The sequence below is a fragment of the Capra hircus genome, chromosome 1, assembly GCF_001704415.2.
Source record: "Capra hircus breed San Clemente chromosome 1, ASM170441v1, whole genome shotgun sequence".
Classification (NCBI taxonomy): Eukaryota; Metazoa; Chordata; class Mammalia; order Artiodactyla; family Bovidae; genus Capra; species Capra hircus.
In genome coordinates this window covers 57,351,005-57,359,842 of record NC_030808.1, presented here as the reverse complement: position 1 = coordinate 57,359,842, position 8,838 = coordinate 57,351,005, and the positions used below count along the sequence as shown (strand labels likewise).

Sequence of the window (8,838 nt, the reverse complement as noted above, 5' to 3'; positions counted from 1 at the left end):
CTTTGGTGCTCAGCCTTTTTTATTGTTCAGCTCTCACATCTATACATGACTATTGGAAAAGCCATAGCTTTGACTATAGGGACCTTTGTTGACAAAGTAATGTTTCTGCTGTTTAATGCTGCTGTCTAGCTTTGTCATAACTTTTCTTCCAAGGAGTAAGTGTCTTTTAATTTCATGTCTGCAAGCACTGTCCACAGTGATTTTAGAGCCCAAGAAAATAAAGTTTGTCACAGTTTCCATTGTTTCCCCATCTATTTGCCATGAAGTGATGGGACCAGATGCCATGATCTTAGTTTTGTGAATGTTGATTTTTTAAAGCCAGCTTTTTCACTCTCTTCTTTCACCTTCATCAGGATGCTCTTTAATTCCTCTTCACTTTCATTAGGGTGGTGTCATCTGCATATCTGAGGTTATTGATATTTCTCCCTGAAATCTTGATTACAAATTGTGCTTTATCCAGCCCAGCATTACCCATGATGCATGAGTTAAATAAGCAGGGTGACAATATACAGCCTTGACGTACTCCTTTCCCAATTTTGAACCAGTCCGTTGTTTCATGTCTGGTTCTAACTGTTGCTTCTTGACCTGCATACAGGTTTCTCAGGAGGCAGGTAAGATGGTGTGGTATTTCCATCTCTTTAAGAATTTTCCAGTTTGTTGTGATCCACATAGTCAAAGGCTTTAGCATAGTCAATAAAGTAGAAGTAGATGTTTTTCTGGAATTCCCTTGCTTTTCCTAATAATTGTTTGAATTCCAAGTCTGATAATTCCAATGTATCTGCCATGTCTGGTTCTGATAATTGCTCTGTCTCTTCAAACTGTGTTGAAGAGTATGTCATGTAACTTTTTCTTGATACCCAGATGTGATGTACTGGTAAAAAGAACTGCTGTAAATAGACCTTCAGTAATGTGGTGAGAAAATGGAGTAGGAGGAAGCATTTTAGAGGCCTACAATTAGGTGTCTGTTTTTTAGTGAGCCAATGCCTCTGAACTGTGAACTTTACAAATGCTTCTCAGTTTTTGTTCCCACAACTCAGATTGACCAGGATGAATGAAGTAGAATATTTCCTTTCTCAAATAAGTTAGGCTCTGATTAAACCCCAGCAGGGAAGGCTTTGGTTAAATGGTTTCTTTTGAAATCAGACTTTGTTAAGAAGGACAGTGTGCCCTCATGCATTTTAAAATAGTTTCTTTCCCCCTCTCCCAGCCAGCAGCAGGACAGGATTTTCCCCAACATATATTGTGAGAATCTGGTTGATTTCCTGAAGGTAAAACTCACAAAAAATGTGAAGGTCCCTCTATGTGTCCCTGTTGAGTTTTTAACTCAGATTTGCCCAGGTTGAGCCTCCAGAAGCTCAGTTACAGTTCTGGTTTTCCTATTCTGTCATGGGTTCCCTTGAAGTTTCTGAGTTTCTGCTTTGGTAAGTATCTCCCTGTTGGTATCTCCAACTAAGAGAGTAGTTTGCCATGTATTCTTATTTTACTTATGGATATAAACACCATTGTTTATTTTTCATTTTGTTCAGATTTTGGCTTGTCATTAGGATGCAGTGATGGCCTCCAAGCTCCTTACATTGGAAGAAGTTAAAAACGGAATAGTTTTTAAATATTTGCCCATTGATTTGTTGATAAGGTTTCATTCTTTATTTGTGAATTTTCTTCTGTTATATAAACCTCAATTTTATAATTAAAGCCAGTAGAAAATTAGGATCATTTACTATCCTACAATTTACCTTTAAGCTGATTTGATAAAAATATAGATATTTCACAGATATTACATAAAAATATTCTATCAGTCATTATCATAAATGTCAAGATGACTTATTTCTTGAAAAGAAATATTTTTCCAGGTTTCTTGTTTTTGCCCCTTCCTTGAGAGTGATATTTATTAACTAAATGAGGAAAAAAAAAAACAAAACAAAAAACACTGAGATGATGAGAATCAATAGGATCCAGAGCATAAATGAAGGAACTGGATTTTGGTAGTGATGGCAAATTTAAAACCATTTAAATAACTATAACTGAATAACTATACTACAGCCATCTACAGTGGAGCTGGATGGCCACTGTGGATCTGCTTTTGGACACATTGCTGCATCATTGAGAATTTGAACTTTTCTGAACTGGATCAAGCTCAAGGGCACCACCAGCTATTTTCAAAACAATAGCTGCTAGTAACTGCTAGTGGCATCCTTGTTGTTTCAAAGTTTCCCACTCTCTTCACAACCATGTAATCTTTTCGAACACCAACCAATCCTTGTTTAACAAATACACCTTGCTTAACAAATGCCCTTACTTCTGAGGCAGCTTCAATCCTAATTCATGACAAACAATTCATGTAACTTGCATTTATAAGCTTTTCCCATTTTGTAGTCCAGTGGAATACAGTCTAAATGTTTTTGGATCTGTCTGTCCTTTGCAGCAGTCCCGGCAAGCCCCAAATAAGCACCTCTTTATTTCAATCAAGTTTTCATTTCTGAAATTTTGGTTACCATTGCAAAATCTAATCTTCCATTTTAATAAGGAGAAGAAAGATGAGATGGTATAGATGTAAGTCATTCTTGGATTGAGTGGGAAGATTGGGGTGTTCTTTCTCAAAGGGTGTGAAGCAAAGTCATAAGTTGAAAGTTAGTCAAGGAAGAAGGGAGAGCAAGATGAAGAACAAGGATAGTGAAATTACCACTATCTAGACTGGGAGAGTCCAATACTACACAAATATTGCATGACTACACTCTTTACTCCCTGGGGATCACTATTTAAAATAGACTGACAGATATGAAAGAAAGTATTTTTTTTCAAAAGTAGAAATACCAGTGCAAATTTCTCTTTATTTCAGAATGTATAAAATCAAGAGCAAGAGACCAAGATGAGTCACACAATTAACAATAGATTGCCTTCAAAAGAAAACAAAAGTGTGAGAGTCCTTGATACTCATATATTTTTCCCCCTGATCTTTCTAAATTTATTGACACTTGCTTAATTGTCCAGAACATAGTCAACCTTGGTAAATGCATCAAGAGCTCTTGAAGAGAATGTGTATTCTGTACATTGGGTGTACTATTCCATAAATATTTTATATCAAGGTAATTGATACTGTTCATATATTTTGTCTTTAAGATATTTTATTCTAATTGTCCTATTAATTTCTGGGAGAAAGATGTCAAAATCTCCAACTATGACTATGCAATAGTCTATTTCTCCCTTAAATTTTGTCAGTTTTGCTTCATGTATTTTGAAGCTCTGTTATTTGATATATATACATTTTTTCATATGTAACAAATATATATTATATAATTTTGTCTTTCTGATGAACTAATCTACATAATTTTACAAAATTTCCTTTATCTCTGGTAATAGTCTTTATCTTGAAGACTTTATTTTTATTAATATAGGTTCTCCAGCTTTTTTGTCCTGTTTGCATAGTTTATATTTTTCCAACCTTTACTTTCAACTTATCTGTATCTTTATTTTAAAGTCGATTTTTGTAGACCTCATATAATTGGAATTTGCTTTTTTATCCTTTCTGATAATCTCTGCTTTTGTCTAAATATAGAGTATAGTTGTTAATATGATAAAATTTACACCCATCATTTTACTATTTGTTTTTTCTTTGTGAAGTTGCTCAGTCGTGTCCGACTCTTTGTGTCCCCATGGACTGTAGCCTATCAGGCTGCTCTGTCCATGGGATTTTCCAGGCAAGACTACTGGAATGGGTTGCCATTTCTTTCTCCAGGGGATCTTCTCAACCCAGGGATCGAACCCCAGTCTCCCACATTACAGGCAGACGCTTTAACCTCTGCACCACCAGTGGCTTCCCTGGTCAAGCATCTGCCTGCAATGGGGGAGACTGGTGGGTTACAGTCCACAGGTCGCAAAGAGTCGGACACGACTGAGCGACTTCACTTTCACTTTTTCTCTTTGTCCCCTCTGTTTATTGCTCCTTTGTTTCTTCTTTCCTGCCTTCGAGTTAACTAATATTTTTAAGAACACCATTTTAACTAATCTATTGACTTTTTTTTTTGCCTATACTACTTTGCATTAACTGTTTTCAGTATTTGATTTAAGGATAAATTCCCCTTTGATCTCCCTACAACACCTCCTCTAGAAAACTTCAAGTATACTGCTGTTTCATATGTTTGCCTATTTTGGAAACTGTATATGTATGAAATCACATATGTGGTCTTTTGTGATTGGCTCATCAAAACACTTTCAAGGTCCTTCTATGCTATAGTGTGTATCACTACGTCACTTTTTATTGCCTGACAATATTCCATTAAGAGTATACCACATTTTATTTGGACATTTAGATTGTCTCCACTTTTGGGCTATTATGAACAACTCTCCTACAAACGTTTGGGTACAAACTTCTGTGGATGTATATTTTCAATTCTTTTGGAGATAGAGCTTAAAGTAGAATTGCTGGGTCATATGGTAACTCTACATTTTTTGAAGAACTTACAAATTATTTTCTAAAGTGACTGAACAATTTAAATTTTTCACCAAAGATTTGTTAAAGACTCAATTTCTTCATATCCTCACTAATACTTGTTATTTTCTACCTCTCTCACTATAGCTACCTGTGTGGGGATGAAACGACATCTTATTGTGGTTTTTACTTGTATTTCTTTAAAGATTAACAATATTAAGGATCTTTTCATGTGTTAATGTGATGAGGTGATGTTTTTATATCTCCTCTGGAGAACTATCTATTCAAATAGTTTTTTTTTATTTTGCTCAATTTTAAATTGGATTATTTACTTTTTATATGATTTATTCATAAAAGCCCTTTAGGGGCTTCCCTGATGCCTCAATGGTAAAGACTCTGCCTGCAATGCAGGAAATGAAGGAGACTCAAGTTCGATCCACGGGTTGGGAAGATCCCCTGGAGGAGGAATTTTTCCCAATGTTCCATTGGGAAATCCATAGACAGAAGAGCCTGTCAGGCTGCAGTCCATGGAGTCACAACAGTTGGCCACGACTGAGCATGCACGGATTTTTGTATGTCAGATATAAATCACTTATTAAGTACATGGTTTACAAATGCTTTCACCCATTTAGTGGGTTGTCTTTTCACTTTCTCAATAGTGTTCTTTAAGTACAAGACTTCTTTGTTCTGATGTACAATTTATCTACTTTTCCCTTTGCCACTTATGCTTTTCTGCATCATATCTAAGAAAACTTTACCTAACCCAAATATTTACTCCTATTTTCTTCTTCTATGAGTTTATACATTTAACTCTTACATCGAGGTCTGATTAATATTGAGTTAACTTTTTTACTCTTTTGCATGTAGATATCCAATTGCTCCAGCACCATTTGTTAAAAAGACTGTTTTCCCCCATTGAATGATCTTGACCCTTTGTTGAAAATCAGTTGACCAGAGATAATTGGTTTATGTCTAGATTTTAAATTTTATTTCATTGCTTTATATGTCTATCCTTATGTCAGTATCATAGAGTCCTAATAAATATAGCAGATTTTAAAATAAGTAAATGTGAGTCCTCCAACTTTGTCATTTTAAAAGATTATTTTGACTATTCAGGATCTTTTGCATTTTCACATGAGTTGATTCTAAACTCATATGAAATTTGAGTAGTCAGTTTTTGCAAACAAACTCAGTTGAGATTTTGATAGAAATTGTATCTAATTTGTAGATTAGTTTGAGGGGTGTTGGCATCTTAACGATATTGAGTCTTCTGATTCTTGAATATGAATGTCTTTCATTTATTTAAGTCTTATTTAATTCCTTTCAACAGCGTTTTGTATTTTCAGAATGAAAGTTTTACACTTCTCTTCTAAAATTTTTTCCAGTGCATTTTATTCTTTTTGATACTATGGTAAATGGAATTGTTTCTTAAATTTAAACTTTTTATCAAAAGTATATGAAAATATGATTTTTAGGCATTAATCTTATATTCTGCAAACTTTCTGAAATTATTAGTTGAAATGTTTTTTTAATGGATTCCTTAGTATTTTCTATGTACATAATTATGTCATCCTCAAATAGAAATAGTTTTACTTCTTTCTTTGTGTGTGTGTGTTAAGTTGCTTCAGTCATGTCCGACTCTTTGTGACCTCATGGACCGTAGCCCCCTAGGTTCCTCTGTCCTTGGGATTTTCCAGGCAAGAGGACTGGAGTGGATTAGCATGCCCTCCTCCAGAGGATTTTCCTGACCCAGGAGTCAAAACCTTGTCTCATGTCTCCTGCATTGGCAGGCAGGTTCTTTACCACTAGCGCCACGTGGGAAGCCAGCATTTTTCTTTACAATTACTATTATGCTTTTATTTTTTTCTTGTCTAATTGCCTGTATGGAAATTCCAAAATAATATTGAATAGAAGCGGCAAGAGAGGACATTCTTGTCTTGTTCCCTATTTTAAGAAGAAAGCATCTAGCCTTTGATAATTAAGACTGGTTTAGAAATGGTTTTTTTATAATGTCTCATCAGATTGATGTGTTCACTTCTATCCATAGTTTGTTGAGAGTTTTTATTTTGAAAGTGTGTTGTCAAAGACTTTTGCTGCATCAACTGAAATGATTATATGGTGTGGTTTTGTCTTTTATTGTACTGATGTGTTACAATACATTAGTTGATTTTTATATGTTGATCTGTCCTTATATTCCTGAGTAAATCCCACTTGGTTATGGTATATAATACTTTTAATATGCTACTGGATTCTAATATACATGTCTTAATCTTTTTTATATTGACCCACCAGCTGTTGAAGTTCTATTTTTTTAATTTATTTTTTAATTTTTTTAATTTTAAAATCTTTAATTCCTGCATGCGTGAAGTTCTATTTTTTTCAATCTGTTCTTTATGCTATTGGTTGGAGGACTTTCATTTGTCTAACTTTAAGTTGGGTGGTTTTTTTCCCATTTTTATTCTGATGAAATTAATCCATCCACTGAATTTTACTTTCTGATTTGGTATTTTTAAAAATTCCATTTGTTTACAAATAGTGTTTTATATCTGTGATATCTTGATGTCTTATTTAATACTGTCAAATATTTCTTTTGGTACTTCAACGGAATTAAGATGAATGGATGGATGACTGTATAGAGATGTGATACACACACATATTTATACAATGGACTATTTTACTATTGCTATTACTGAGGCATAAAAAATAAAATCTTGCCACTAGCAACAATATAGATGGACCTAGAGGATGTTATGCTAAGTGAAATAAGTCAGAGTAAGAAAAATATATCATTTTAGATATTTTTAATGAAAGTACCATATGTTTTCATTACTTAACATTTGTCTGAAGTGTTTAGTTTTTGTGTTAATGATTGATTCTCTCTCATCAAAACTTAGGCAGAGACAAAGCTTCATTTATTATTTCATTTCTATCCTGAGGAGTGTGAATTATAAGATAAATCTGACAGTCTCTATGACTGAAAGATTAGATTTAGAACACTGTCTTTGTCTTTTAATTCAGATTCTCTTTTCTCATCAGTTTGTTTCCTAGATATCAAATCTTCTGAATTAATTTTCATGACACTTAAAAAATCATCATACATATATGCTTTTTTCCTAATGATACAAGAAGAAGTTGGTTAATCATAGGACGGATTTAATATTACACTTTATATATATTTCATGAATGTTACTTCTTATGTAAGTCTAATATTTCTGGAAAAAGACTACCTGCAAAGTAAATTTCAAGAACAGTTTCATGTAATATGCTGTGAATAAATTTTAAGACATGAAGTATTTATAAAGCTTTTCTCTTATGATTGTGTTTGTGTGTTCATGTATGTATTTCCAGTTAAAACTTCATTATCAGAACTGGTGGATACAAAAGCTGTGCTCACTTGCCCTCCTGTGCAGTGGCCAAGTGTGTTGGTAACATGGGAAACAGTCCTTAGAGACAAGCTTCCCTGCTTCAGAGCCTACAGACGTGATACAAATCAGACCACAGGAGGAAACTGTACTGACAAGAGAATAACCTGGGCCTCTGGACCTGACGGGAATCCTGCCCTTCAGATCGGCCCAGTGGCCATCACTCATGATGGGAATTACACGTGCCAAATAGCAACAAGTGATGGGAATTTCCATCATGAGTATCACCTCCAAGTGTTAGGTAAGGAACATCATATATTGAGGTGTTTCAGATAAACAGATTTTGGACTGAAACAAGTCTCTGGCTAAATTCCATGTCGCATGTGCTAAGACTGAAGCATTTCCCCTACAATTCTGCAGGGGCCCCTGAGGTGTTCCTGGTTCTAATTGAAAAGGGAACTGCAGTGTGCAAGGAAGTTTCAGAGAAGCTTCCTGCACAGACCTCCCAAACCCCAGAGGGAGATTTTGTCACTGAGCAAGAACCTTACTGGGGCAAAGGCACAGCGACCGTTCAGAGTACATGCCCTGGCAGGGCTGCTTCCTGTGTCCTGCTTTGTCTCCCACTTGACTGGCAGCAAGAGTCTGTCCATGGAATTGGATCAAGGCAAGTACCTATTTCTTTATAGTAGTGAACTTGATGCTCAATATTTTCTTTCACAGAAGACTGTGAATAACCAAGCAGAAAATAAGAAAGCTTATGCTCCTAATTTGAAGATACTCTTTAACATGTAATTGGACAATGTATTAGTATGCTAGAGAAATTGTCTTCCTTTATCAGATTGAGTACTGACTTTGTACTAGGCACCATATTAAGTACATATATTAGTTTACTTAACACTGTTGTTGTTTAGTCACTAAAGCATGTCCCACTCTTTGTGACCCCATGGATTGCAGCATGCTCCTCTGTCCTTCACTATCTCCCAGAATTTGCTCAAACTCATGTGCACTGAGTTGGCGGTGCTATCTAACCATCTCATCCTCTGCCACACT

The 8,838-nt window shown here is 35.0% G+C and overlaps 1 pseudogene; it reads left to right on the top strand.

Annotated features, from left to right (window-relative positions):
- On the top strand, positions 7,759-8,580 carry LOC102174431 (annotated as a pseudogene).